Source organism: Montipora foliosa, chromosome 12 (assembly GCF_036669935.1).
Source record: "Montipora foliosa isolate CH-2021 chromosome 12, ASM3666993v2, whole genome shotgun sequence".
In the NCBI taxonomy this organism is placed as follows: Eukaryota; Metazoa; Cnidaria; class Anthozoa; order Scleractinia; family Acroporidae; genus Montipora; species Montipora foliosa.
This window is the reverse complement of record NC_090880.1, coordinates 19,342,316-19,357,315: the sequence shown is the minus strand read 5'-3', so window position 1 is coordinate 19,357,315 and position 15,000 is coordinate 19,342,316. Positions and strand designations below refer to the sequence as shown.

General features: G+C 39.5%; 1 protein-coding gene and 1 long non-coding RNA gene across 3 annotated transcripts in view; one reads left to right on the top strand and one right to left on the bottom strand.

Annotated features, from left to right (window-relative positions):
• LOC137978822 (uncharacterized) overlaps nt 1-700 on the top strand; it is a 3,611-nt gene extending 2,911 nt beyond the window's left edge. Inside the window, exon 3 of the long non-coding RNA XR_011118222.1 lies at nt 1-700. This exon is cut by the window's left edge and continues 59 nt beyond it. This is a non-coding gene — a long non-coding RNA (uncharacterized lncRNA).
• The window catches only part of LOC137978821 (transmembrane protein 272-like), a 77,946-nt gene that overhangs the window by 19,458 nt on the left and 43,488 nt on the right, over nt 1-15,000 (bottom strand). The gene's annotated exons all lie outside the window — the stretch shown is intronic.

The window sequence follows — 15,000 nt, the reverse complement described above, 5'->3', positions numbered from 1 at the left end:
AAAAGCAATGGTTTCTGGTGGAAGTTTATGACTATATTGGCGTCTTATTTTCGGAAGTGCTGCTCCTGGACCATACATCTTACTATAAAGTCTAGCTTTTGTTAATTCGTAGTCTGTGCATGATACTTCTTCTCCTCGACTGTTAGTAAACCTGAACATTTGCTAAATTTCCTTATTTGTGTATTGCTGTTCCACACAGTTTAACAGTTCAACCCATTTGGGACTTCCAGGTCTCTCTCTGGAGTAGCTGAGAGCTAAGCCCTCCATGATGTTAGCATTTGCATTCACTTTTTCCTGAATGGAATTTCAAAGAAGTGAAGACAATGGCTTGCTCCTTTTACTTTTTACTTCTAGTAAGAAACACCTCCTAGAGAGTGAGGTTCGCATGTTTACAATCATGTTTCCAAAACATTGCTAAAGCCAATATTCGTGCAAAGTACTGATAGAGGTGAAAAATATTGTGATCTTATTTTTTTATTATCAAAGGTAAAGGAAAAATGTCCTGACGTTGAATAAGTCAGTAATAATTACTGACTCTGATCTGATTATTAGAATGCAAAAAGAGTACTCTTTATAGCCTGGATTAGTTTTCTATTTTAGGGAATAATGCATACAGTACAAACTCATGCCTGGCAAAGAAAAAGAGGTACTTTTACAAAAATATCACCCTCGAGAAAACTCCTGTTATAGACCTAATCGGCTAACTCAATGTTGTACCCAATTCAAACCCTCTGGGAATAAAACGTTTTGTTTCAGGTATTTCCATATCATTTAAATATGAATGGTACATTATAATGCAAATACAATACACAAAGAATCTTAATCTCGGGAGATTTGAATTGGGTACAACATTGAGTTAGCCGATTAGGTCTATTGTGTATATGTTTTCTTTGATTGGCATTTTATTGGATTTTCTCTAGAAATATCTTTTCCATAAAGCTTCAGTGCAATACTGTCTACATATCTTATGAATAAAATATAGAAATTTATTGTTGTTCCTCTGAGAAATAAGAACCTATTAAGAAACTACATCTAATCAGTCTGAATTATGAAAAAATAGCCTAAAATATTAGAACCTGCTCAGCCTGACCTCGAAAATTCTAGGTTCTTATGTGTGGGTCCTTACTGTATTTTGTAGGGTTACCAGTAGTAACTTTTACCCTGTTATGCAAGCATGACAGTATGCCATGTTTTCAGTTTCGCGGGCTTGAGAGATCCTTGAATTGTGTTCATCTTTTCATTACCAATCCAAATAAACTGAAAAACCAACTAGTAAGGTAGAATATGTATGGTAGAATTTTACCATGTGAGTTAAAAGAGGGAAAGTTTACCCCATCAAATTGGCCTTCAAGAATTTCCTGGCAGATCTGTTCATTTGAGGCACCCATGTTTTCAACTTCTGTTTTAAGTTCAGCCACTTTTTGCCTTGCACAGTTTTAAAGTTTGTTTCAAATCCTCTGCTGAGTTCGCTTTGACGTCAGTTCATATGACACTGGGGCACAAACAACTTGATTTTGAATAGAATTGTTTGCAGACAGGGGCTGTGCAACACTTTTGTTTACACTGGGTGACAGCCTGTGCAACCTTACATAACATGCACCACAGCACCTTAAACTGCTTATGAGGGCCACACAGCCAAACTTTTTTTCCAAAAAAGTTTTCTTAGCTTTAGGGAACAAATCATTTACTGACTTTGGGAGATATGTCCAGGTTTGACCCTAATTAGATGCACGCGGATTTCAATAAGCGTCACAAAGTGTCCCCTTGCTCTTCTCGCCAACTTCAACATCACTTGTGTCTCAGAATACAGACAATTTATGTCACAAAGTGTCCCCCAAATGCTGCTCTTTAAGTGAAGCTTAACTGCTGCATTTACCCAAAGCTAAAAATAATGCTGACCTTTACCCTTACCTTATTGTTGAAAATAGGTAGCAAATGCTTAGACTTAAAGGGACACTTTGTGTTGGATGTCAAAATTGGGCGTGTATCTAATTAGGGTCAAACCTGGACATAAGTGGACTTTGGTAGTGACTTTAAATGTTTTAGCTTGTAAAGGGGAGTTGTGCATTTGGACGCTGAACATCAGAGGTGGATAGTGGTATTCCTACAGGCTTGACATTTTTCCTTTAACATCATTTATGGGACGAGATTCTTCCTTCCTTGTAGGGTTTTTACATATACTATAAGTAAGTACTGATGAAGACATTGTTTACAATCTCTGAGGCTCAGCTGGGACTAGTTCCTTTCTTTTTTTTTTTTTTTTCAATTCTTCACAAAGATCAAACCTTCAATAACTCTTTTTTTTTTTAACTTTGATATATGCTAGACTTAACTCTAGTGAATTGGAAAGTGAAACATTTGTGGCAAATTTTATGATAAATTCAACTCAACAATCGAAATTGAAAGTTGACAATTGAAGCTAAGCTGAACACAATCTTAATGTGTAATTTTATAGGGGGAACTGAAAAGGAAACACTTAAACACTGGGGGTCTCACGAACCTTTTTACGGAAGAAGTGTGCGGGAGATAAGCTGAAAATCAACTCTAAAGGAACCTATCCACGAATACTCGATACCTTTCAAAAAAAAAAAAAGGACAAAATTACCTTTTGCAAGGTCTAGCGATAGAGTACACCCAGCTGTAACGACAACAGCAGTCCGAAAACGATCTGTAGGAAACCTCACTGAACCGTAACGCAAGTGACAGAAGCTGCTTCCACATCAACTTGACTACCTCTAACTCGAATATCAGATCACCGGTCACAGACAAGGCAATGACAAAAGAACTGTTTACACTATTTTAATAGAAGTGTAATAAGAATTATTAGGTTTGCAATCTCAAGATAGTCCAAAAGCAAGTCTTGACACACTAATTCTAGACTGGATCTCTTATTAGCAGAGTCGGAGAACTCGAAATCTTACGGCAGAAAGATCTTTTCGAACAATTTGCGTACTGGTTATAACCTTGCAAGAAGGTTAAACTAAATACGATAAATTCACCGCTTCAAAACGTTTTTCAAAGCTTTCCAGATCTTTCCGAAGTGACTGAATGAAATACCTGTGTAAAATGGTTGGCTAATCGCTTGCACTCAACACAACTTCTATGTGCTCTTCCACCACGACACAATATGGCCGACGGTACAAGTTCTGATCTGAAAGTAAGATGCGCGCAAGCTCTTATGGGATTTTTGGCGCGCTTTATTGCTCGATGTTCAAAAAAATCTCGTCTTAAACGTTGAGTTATCAACTTGTGTCGTCGTCTCTCCACGCAATAACATGGTACCAGGAGTGAAGAAAATTACTGCTGAACTACTTCTAATCTGCTGTGAAACCTGTTTGGAGGATCCAGGAGGAAAAGCTGTAAACATTTCGGCGAAGACAGTCACCGAACCAGTTCGCGCCAAACCTCCTGCAATTTACATCGTGAGGCGAAAAGCGATTATTCCGAGCGAATTTTCATCGTCAACCTTCTGCTGGAGCGAGGAATTCTGATAATTTCTGCATCTGTTGATTACTGCCGTTGTGAAGGATGTCTGGCGAAGGCGATGAGGGTGCTCCTGCTCAAAATCCTGCTCAAGGTCATGCTCATGACAAAATCTGGCTGATCATTTTCCTGGAAATATTATGAACTTTGAGCGACCAAAGGTCAATGCTCGCCAAGAAAATCGCCTCGATGCATTAAAAGCATTCAAGAAAAAGTGTGGAACGAAAGTGTATTCTGGTACAAGATTGGCTCGGACCGGAAGGACAGAAGATTTATGACAGTTTAGACTGGGGCAAGGGTGAAGAGTTAAACAATTACGAACTGATGTGGACTAAACTGGAAGGAACGGTAAGCGCTGAATGTAATGAGATTGTAGCTTCAAAGAAATTCAAGGAACGAGTTCAGAACCCTAAAGAGACAATCACTTCGTTTGTCACTGATTTGATGCTTTTAGTTAAAGATTGCAATTACATAGATGAAGACAGACAAGTGAGAGACCAATTTGTGAATGGAGTTTCTGATGATGATTTGAAGAAAAAACTGCTTGACTGCTTGAAAAAGGAAACAGTCTTACTCAAATTCAAGTGATTAATTCCTTGTTACTTACAATTCAAATCTTTTAACATAATAATTAATATATTTATATTTTCATAGGAAGAGGCCAAGTTACTCCAAAACAGCCTTTCCAGGGCTAGGGAAACTAAAGAAAATACTTCGTAGTAATTCAGGAGTAACCGTATGAGCCGTTTAAGCAGTGATATTCTGGGTAGACTGTATCAAATAAAGTAAACGTTTGAACAATAGCTTGTATTCTCCTTTTATTTAATTACATGTTGCAGTGGGTTTACGACTTTGAACCTGGGTTCCTTGTGGAGATACATCGCCCGTTACTATCACGACAAAAAAAAAAAAAAAGAGGAGCGGAAAACTTACTGAGAGGTTTACCTATGTTACCGTATTAAGAGCACCCATGCACTCACTCACTCACTCACTCACTTGGTCGTCCGAAGGCGGGCAACCACTAGTTCATTCCAGAGCCTCTTATTAGCCATCAGTGCAGCAATTTCACTTGCTTCGAATGCCCCAGTATCCCTCTTAAGAGTGTCAATATAGGTAATTCTCGGTCTTCCTCTACCGGGATGACCATGTGTGGGCTCCCAAAGGACTAATTTCTGGGTGCTTAGCTCTGGATGGCGATAACAGTGTCTACGGGAGGCGATTTTGTTGCCGACTGCTGGTAGGTCTCTGTATAGTTGTTGGTTTAGTATATGGCTGCTCCAGTAAATGTTTAAGGCTTTATGCAGCATCCTAGTGTACGTTCCATTCAACGACTTTTCTTGTGCTTTTGACAGAGCCCAGCACTCGCAGCCATCCATAAAGTAAGATTGATTCGATGGTGGCTATGAATAATCTGATTTTCAAATCTTTACTCATATTGGACTTCCATATTTTGGTCATATCATTCAAAGCTCTCCAAGCCTGTGCTTTTCTTATGCTGATGTCTTTTTCTGAGTCGTAAACCCACGACCCTAAATATTTGAAGTCATCCTTCCATTCCAGATCAGTGCCATCTGATGTATGTAATGGTGTTGGTTCATCAATGTTATAAGCAACTGATTTTGTTTTGTTTGCATTCAGTACAAGGCCAACTTTCTTACACTCTTTTTTCACTGTTAGCAGTAATTCCTGAGCATGAGCTATTTCATCCGACAGTAGTGCTAAGTCGTCTGCGAAGCCTAAGTCAGCAAGAACTACTTTAGAGTGTCTTCTTGATCTTCGAGGGGTGATGGTAGATCCCAGCTCCTCTTCTTTCACAGCCATTATATGATAGATTTTCTCATAGCATAGTCTAGCAAGATTATAAACAGGAAAGGAGCTAATGTGTCGCCCTGCAGCACACCGGTTGTGATGTCGAACATCTCTGTTTTTCCATCTGGTGAAATCACTTTGGCCTTTGTATTCGTATACATCGTCTCAATAGATTGCAATAGGTTAGGTGGAAGAATCTCGTAGGCTTGAAGAATACGCATCATTTTACCCCGATGAATTGAGTCAAATACCTTTTTGAAGTCAATGAAGGTCATGACAGCTTCGATGTTATTAGCTTTAACTTCCTCCATTATTCTTCTGGGTGTTAATATTTTGGCCACTGTAGATCTTTTGGACCGGAAACCGTTCTGATTTACTCTGAGTCGGATGTCAATTACACTCCTGATTCGGTTTAAAATCAGGCGATTATGCATCTTGGGTACAATGCAAATCAGGCTGATTCCCCTGTAATTACCGGTCTTTTGGACCACAGATCAGGTTTGTCATTTTTTATCAGAGCTTGATTGCAGAAGTCTAGACATATGTTGTCAAAGTCACATAACTTGAATACTTCAGGTGGTATTGCATCCGGTCCAGCTGCTTTCCTGATTTTTAAAGAAGATTTCACTTCCTTGAGCTCTACTATAGTGAACAAGCCGTCATTGATATCAAGGTCCTCAAGATGTTTGGTATCTCTTCGTCCAAATCTTCTACCTCTGGAGGATTACCAAGGAGTTTCTTAAAGTGGGTGAACCATGTAATCACTCGTTCCTCAGGGCTTGATCCCTCTACTTGACCATCTTTAGCTCTTTTCCTTCCAGTAATCTCATTAACTATCTTCCATGCCTCATCATATTTCTGGGCTCCATGAGAGGCTTCGATGATTCGTATTTGTGCCTCTAATTCCACTTCCCTCACTTGATCATATACTTTATACAGATTACTTAGAGATGGAGACCAAGCTTCTTTATCTTCCTCGGTGTTGGTATATTCGCACAGACTCCGCGCGGTATCTGCTTCCTGGCGGGCTTATACCACTTGTGCGTTTGATGACCGGAGGGATTTCCTTGCATTTGTTTTCTTAGACAGGCATTCTTCCATAGCTTGTCTGTTGGCTTTATCAAACTTTTCATACTTAACCCCATTACCCTCACCGCTCAATACATGGTATCTATTCTTGACAGCGACTTTGTATTTCCACTGAAGATCAGGGTCAGTGGAAAACTTTTTTCCAGTCATATTTCCTCTTCTTGGCTACCTTAGATACTCTAAGACTAAGCTTGATTTTAGCACAGACTACCCGATAGTCAGATCCCACTGCGCTGAATGTGATGTAAGCTTCAACATTCTGGACGCTGTTTCTCCACTTTCGGCGCACTAATATGTAATCGAGTTGCCGCAACGAGCCTGACCTATCCGTGAAGGTCCACAGTTTTCCTGGTCGTTTTTGAAAACAAAGTGTTAGCTGCTATCAGACTGTGCTCTGATAGTAATTCTACGAGGTACTTTCTATTTCTGTTAGTTACATCATGATACGTGAATGGAACTACATCCCGCCCTAATCTTGCATTGAAACCTCCAATACAAGCAAGAAAATTATGCACTGGGACATCCTACAGGGTATTACTCAAGTCGTTATAAAATCCCTCGACTTCAACTTCATCCGCACACTTGGTAGGTGCGTAAACAACAATCACAGTAGTCTTAGGATTGCCATCAAATTCAGCCGTCATGATTCTTTAGCTGATTCGCTTGGCTTTCAGTAGAGCCTGTCTTGCTTTCTGACCTAGCAGAAGAGCGTCTGTCTCTAAATATCGACAGTCCCGAGATACAACCGAAAATTGGAAATTCGTCAGAAAGGAAATTTTTGGTGAGCCACTTTCAGAAGTGTTATTTAAAAGTTTCATGGGGTTTAAAGTTTTGTGAAATCTAGGAATGTTCGAAATACTGAATGATCGAGTCACGCGGCCGAGCGAATTTATGCCGTCACGCCTTTATTTCTAATTTGACAATGGAATGATACTTGTGGAGAGAATTCAGAGGAAAATTTCTGAGCTCACTGATATTTGAACAAAAATTATGAAAAAGTTTTAATCTTTCCGGGGTGCCCTCATTTTCCCAAGGATTGCTAAAATCATCTGCATTCGCACCCATTTCTCAAGGACTGTCCGTCAACAACCAAGGACAATTCGGAGGTATGACATAAATTATTTCTTTACTGTGCATGTGCGATATACGACGCTCAAGAATGACGCAATTTGTCAAAATGCCCTCAATAGTTTCTTTTTCGTACCGTCTAGCGCGCTTTGAGGAAACCTAAACTGACGTCTAATTTCACATTTCGGTAGAAAACCCAACAATGAGATACCAGTGTTAGAAAAAACAGGATTTCACGCGCTCGTTCTCTTGGATTTCATGACGTCATTATGGTTGCCCAATTGTTTTACTCTCTGTTTCCTATTAATAGCGGCAACCATAAGACCGCCATAAAATCTTGCAATGAGATATCTATGTCAGACAAAACAGGATTTTACTATCATTACCAGAAATCGGCGACATTTTGCGCCCGCGAAGTATTTGGCACGCGGTTTCAAATTATCAAGATGGCGGCATAAAGAAAGCAGTACATAGAAAAAACAAGGACTGAAATAACACACTATCAAAGGATCTGAATCAATTTAATTTTTTTTTTGAGGTTGTCAATACAAGGGAGAGTGAAAAAGGGGAAACTAGAGTCTGGGCTCCTGTTCGAATGACGATTTTAGAGAGAAGAAACAACTTCGTTTCATGCGTGTGACTTGGCAGAGTAAAAATAATTTTCAAAAATCAGGGCCCACAGTACACTTAGCCAGCGATATTCTGTATAATAATAATCATATATGAAGTACCCACCTGTAAAGATGGCGATCAAAACAAACTGGAGACAGAAACCCTACTTTTCACTAGGAATAATAAGCGCAGTGGTGCGTTTTGAACCGCTTTTATCGCAGAAATGGATGTATTTTTACCTCTTTTATCGCAATTTGGGCGGCAATTTGGGGAATGGATAAAGGCTGATTTTTATCACGTTTTAAAGTTTGAACATCGATCGACGATTAGAGAGGTCGGCACCAAGGATTCACATCAACGAAATGTTCTAAAATGTGGAGGGAAGGTAGGCACCTCTGAGCTTTTTTGAAAGAATTAGAGAGCTCAAGGAACTGTAACAGCCGTTCGTAAAATGTGTTGTTGGCGGCACGTTGGCGAACTTTCGAGAGACCAAAACTACCGTAAATAATGATATGGTACGTACACTTTACATTTAGAGGTCGGCAAATGTCGTGTATGCCACTTTAAATCTGAAATTTCCACTTCTTCAATTTTCTCCATACATTTCCCTATAACGATCGGCGGCCATTTTGGGAGAGCGCAAGGTCTGGGTGGAGTCTGGGCGTCCGCCATTTTGTCTTAAATTTCTGGTAATGAGCTTATTTTCGTTTATAAATTTCACGCGCGTGGCCACCGTGGATTTCACAACGTCATTATGGTTGCCCATATTGTTTTACATAAAAGATTATTATTATTATTATTGGAGACTTTATTGAAATATCCTCAAATGATTTTACAACCTTTGCGGGCCTGTAGGCCTGGGCAATGGTGCTCATGTAACTATCCTATAAAACCTTATGACTGTGGTCAATTTAACAAATTACGGTGTAATATTGTAAAACTAAAAAATAAAAGTAGCAAAATTCATAGAATGATCCTTATAAACGATAAAAAGAAAAAGAAATTTAAAAAACAATGCAAATAAGATACTATATACATCTTTATCATCCATAAACGGCTTTAACGAAAATCAGTTTATGAGAGAAACCTTTTTACTATTTCACAGTTTTGGGAGATGATCCACTTTTGCGAGCGTTCAATAGTTGTCTTTGCTAAGTTGTTATCCAATATGCTGGTAAGTTCTTCTTCAAGATCCTTGTAGTAAACTGCGAGAAAATCAAAGACTACTGTAATGAGCTTTACTTTATGACCTGGGTATAAGTTCTTAATACCTAGTTTTAAATCTATATATTTATCTTTCTTTTGTTTAGTTCTCATTGTGATTTTTTCTGGGTTGCATATTGTTCCTTCTATGATGATCCATTCTTTATTCTTTTTGTCCAATACGCTGATATCCGGTCTATTTGCGCCATTCATTGGACATTTTTTCAATTTCCAGGGTATGTCCCACAAGATCTTTGCCTCGTTATTCTCTTGGCTTGGTTGCTGATAAGATTGCTTGTACCACGGATTAGAATACTCAGATTCTTCAAATTTGTATCTTTCCAGTAAAGCATGGTAAACGGGCCGTAGCATTCTGTCGTGTCGTGCTTTATACAGTGACTGTGCTATTTGAGAACATCAACACAGAACGTGTGATACTGTCTCCTGATCTTTTTCCATTGTCTAAAGATGTCGTATGAATGGGCTGATACTTCTGGATCCTGCCAGTGTTGAGTCACAAACTTTCCGATCCATGGCTGTTTCGTGACTTCATTTTTGCGTTTCTTCATACTTGCTTTATGGATGATCTGTTTTATTTTCCTGGGTTCTTTCTCGTTCACTATTGTTACGTTGTTTGTGCCAAGACTGTTGCGCCATCCTCAAAGTAGCAATTGAGTTCTAGTTCTTCTGCATATCTTTTGCCATCTTTGAACACTGACCGCAAGTTTCTCTTTTCTTTTTCGTTTTGGAATGATTTGACTAGTTTAATGTGTGGATCTTCACTGTTATTTATGTAATGGGCTACTTTAAGCTTGGTATTCTTGTACACTGACTCTATTTCAATCAATCCTTTTCCTCCTTCTTCTGATGGTAGATACAATAATCTTGTCGATTCATGCTTATGCTTTCCACTGCACTCTTTGATTACATGTCTTGTTAATCTATCGAGTTCTTTAAGGTTGTTAAGACACCAGTCGGTTGACCACATGTAGTATTGTAAGATAGGCAATGCGTAGATGTTCGTTGCGCTGACCTTGCGTGGGACTGACAGTGGGGAAGTCCAAACAGCCCATAGTCGGTTCTCGTCTTCCTTGGCGGCTGCTTCTATAACTTTGTCTACTAGATGTTGACTGTTTTGATATTTTCCTAGGAATTTGTAGTGATCATCGTTGCTCAGAACTGGGATATACAGTTGTTACTTACAGGCAATGCAGTGCTGTTGTTGCTGGTACTTAGTTTGCCTCTCTTCAAGTGTATGGCAGCGCACTTGTTTATCCCCCATTCCAGGCCAATGTCTGTGAACATCTTCTTTAGGTTGCTTGTAACGGACACAGCTTTTTGTTCAGAACGATGGTAAGTCTTTAAGTCATCAACGAAAATCACATGTGTGATCTTTTGGTCTTGGGCATGGGACAATTTATATCCCTCTGTACTCCTCAGGTACCATGCAATAGGATTAAGTGTTAATGTAAATGGTCGCACTCAAAAAGAATCCCCTTGCAGAATTCCTCTCTTTATTTTAATCGGACCAATGATCTCCTTGCCTTTGTTGGTAATTACTTCGAGGTTGATGTTCCATGCCTTCATAATAGTTTTGATGAGATGGATGAGATCTGCGTTCACTCCATGCATCTCGATTGCTTTGGTGATCCATTCGTGAGAAACAGAATCGAATGCTATCTTGACATCGATCCAACTACAAGACAGATTCTTTTTATTGAAGTGGGCATCTTCTAGTATCATCTTCTCAATTATGAGGTTATCAACGCAATTAGTATCATTATTATTATTATTACAGTTGCACTTCTGCTAAAGGCCACCTCTCCACGACGGCAAACGGCCAAAATAGGGACCTTATTAAAATAACCTTAATCTGGTAGGTTTTTAACCCTTACTTCGATTTTAATTTTGTTGTTAGGATTTTCTCTGATCCGTTTGGCTCAGGTGACGACATGGGTGCTTCCCATTTAGCCAACAAATCCGGAAATTTCGGTTTGAGGTCAAATGGAAAGGCAATTTTCCGCGAAAATATTTTCGGAAAATCTAGACAACCTCCAGAGGTAGTCCACATGGACTAGGGACTATGGAATTCGGAAAATTCCCAAACCATTTGCGAGAATTGGTCCGACCTTTAAAATCCCTGTTCTTGAAGTATTCTTTAAATGTTGTAAAGAGAGTGAAACTAAGTCAGTTGATAGAAACAACGTAGTAGTGAATATTTTAACTATTGACGAAAAAGGATTAACAAATAGTTATCAAAACTGTCAGAAAAAAAAATGTTTGCCTGTTTTTATTTCACCTTTTCTTTTGTAGCATATTTTCCCAAATGAGCTGTTACTGTCTGCGGCGGTCTGTGACACGATCTGAGTGCGTCTGCGCCGAATATAGGCGCCAGCTTATGTCTGATTGGCCGAAAATGGCACGTGCGTCGCGCCGATGAAAGCGTCCATGCGCAACACTTGTGATTTGGTCATTTCACATGGCAGAAATGTGACAAATTTGAGGATCGCGTTTGCGTGATACGGGAAACGGAAAACGTAAGGTTGCTGCTTCTCATTGAGACCATGAGGGTTCTCTCTTTCCAACGTGTCCCTTGACTGCTCAGTATCTGTAGCCAACAGAATAAAACTGAGATTAAATCAAACAACTGTCTGATTGTTGACAATGCCCAAATTTTACAGCAGTACAACTCTCAACAACGATGTCAACAGCTTTTGTCAACAATTTCCATGCCTTTTAAGTCTGCGTTTTCAAACGTTTCGTTTTCAATGATCCACACTCTTGCGTTTTTAAACGTTGCCTACACCCTGAGGTCATCGTTTCCAGAAGTCTTCAAAGCAATGCGCTTTCAAACGTTTCCACTTTGTAAACCGTTTCCGTCAACGGTTTTGAGCGTTGTAGTGTGGATAATAGGCGAAAGTGCCTCAAAAGGTTTTCATTTTCAAGCAAAAACGCCTTATCGTGGATGGGGCCTTAGCCTGTCGTTTAACGTTTTCCTGTAAACGCGTGGCTAACTCAATCTAAATTGTCGTGCTCCTTCGGTGTTGCACGGGTCAGTGGACTAAGAGATGAAATAAGGCAGACTACAAATGTTGGTTCATTCGTTTCCATTTTTGTCCTTGTCGAAGGAACTGTTTTGACGTCATTTTTAAAGAGATTTTTTAATCATTAACCCACGAGTTTGCTCAAAGAAGACTCATGCTATTCACAAATGACTCAAAAGGTAAAAACACGGTGTAAAAGAACTTGTTAAACTTATTTAAATCTCTAAATTTAAGCCTTTTAGCTTTGATAACGGGGAGCTCGCGACTAGTCATCATTCACTGATAAATTCTTGTGTGGCAAAAGCGCTAATACTCCCATGCATTCTTTGTCAAATTTGCCATTACTGAGAAATTATCTGATTAATAACATGGGTGACAAATTATTCCTTAACTTTAGCACGAAATTTCAGCGTTAATTTATAATTTCACATGTGAAATTAAAATGTTGCCATGGCAACTTTTCCTGCCGTGCCAAAATGGCGTCTTATGAACGCAATTTGTCACCTATGATATCAATAGCTAAGCAAACGGTATACTAGTGAAATTAGGGAATAATTTCACTAGAAACTCGGGAAATTATTTGATTTTGGACAAAAAACGCGTGAAATTATTCTCTCCGAGTTTCACTCGTCACCATTTGATTACCCATACATATCGCGATACATAAGTTTTCAGAGACCAGCTGACTGATTAGAAATCAATAGTCTTATGCTAATGAGACAAAAAATGTAAAGAAAAATTTCCCTATACCGGTTGATCCACCCACTCTACCTTGCACAACATGAGAGTAACCATAGCAAGCGCAACAACAAACACAATGCCATGTATTATGTAAACTGAAGTGGTTACCCAGAACGCAAACAAGTACAATGTCTTATGACAGTAATCAGCGCTTGCCGGGTTATTGTAGTTCGGCTCGTACTTCGAATAAACCCACACGCTTCCGCAAACGAACCAAGAGGTCAGAAACAGTTGAACAACCGCCTGTACTGGATTCACCGATCGTTCCTCGTCGCCGCCGGATTTTTGGCGGACCACAAAACAAACGCAACAGCTGGCAAAGAGGTTTGCTGTGCCATACACGATCAAGTAGATGGGAATCATTTTGTCAACAGGACACTCATCTTTGTACTTGACACCTTAAAATGCAACAAGAAAAAACAACTTGGAAAACTCCAGCCTGTACTTAACTTACTCAGATATGCCCAGAAATGAAGTTAATATTTACAGAATTTAAATAAGCGTCACAAAGTGTCCTCGGAAAAAAGAAGACAATAAACGACAAAAAAATTCTAGTCGTTCTAGCGCTGGAGCACTAACTGGAGACACTGTAAACTGAAATTAACAAATCAACGCAAATCAGATCTAACGTTGGTTTTTGACAAGGGGGGGAAACCGGAGAACTCGGAGAAACACCTCTTCGTGCAGAGTAGAGAACCAACAAACTCAACCCAATGTGACGTCGCGTCTGGGAATCGAACCCGGGCCACATTGGTGGGAGGCGAATGCTCTCACCACTGCGCCATCCCTAGAAAGTCTGGAGATTTATCGATGAATTTAGCAAGTTGCAAGAGTTTTAGGACTTTTAGAGCCAGAAAAAGATTTTTGTAGTAGGCTTTCAAAACTTGAATTCATTTAGAGATTAATTGGAATTAGCAAAAATGTTTTTCTTATAAAACAATGAAGAGAACCAAATGGTTTCATGGCTTCACGCACAGCGGTTCTACCATTCAGTTATGTATCTTTAATCTTTAATTGATATAATGGTCTCCAGCGAGCTAATCTGCAATGGACGGTCAGTACACGGAAGCTCATGACATTGACAGCGAGACAAATAAACAAAATAAAAACAAATAACTAAATAAAACAAATAAAATTACAATCGTCAACACATTAAATTATTACAAATACTTGAATGGAACACAGCAACGGAATCAGCACATACGGAAACAGGAGACAAAGCGTTCCAAGCGGGAACAGTTCTTGCAAAAAAAAGAATACTTGTGCGCGTTAATGGTAGATGAGTAACGCTGGAACTGGAATAGGTGCTGTGCACTATCTCAGGTCAAATAGGGACATTACACCTCGCGTACGTCGTTTGGGAAAGATATCCGTACATTTCCTGTCTTTATCTTAAGAAGACAGTTCCGCACTAAATCTTGCCGACAGAGTTCATACAAGCAAGCCCAAAAGTGAATCTGCTGTGCCTTGTGTGCGCGTAAGCGAGCGCGAGAGCGAAGCTTCATAGGTAAGAAAATTTGGTAAACTATTTGCTTGTGACGTCAGCGTACGCCTGCCCGTACATTCTTTGCGGGGAAGGGAAGGGAATCAGGTGTCAGCCCGTCGGAGGAAGGGCCGGTATGTTGGCGGGAATGTGCACCCGTGTTTTTCTTGGCGGCAAATCATGCAAGAAATGGTGTGGGCATTGTCGTCGCGTTCAAAGACCTGTTTACTTTAGGAACTTTGGTCATTCGAGAAATTTAAGCGAAGAAAGCCACAAGAGGAGCCTAGGAAGGATAAGAACATAAAAATTCATTGAAGAACACCTTAAAGCTGTGAGGAGTAGAGCGAGAGACAAAACACTTATTTACAACGGTTAGCTTTCAGGTAAGCTTAATGTTTTCCTTTTTAATGTATGCGTCACTGCCTCACACATTTTGTAAAACTCACTAAAAAAACGAAGAAGGCCTGA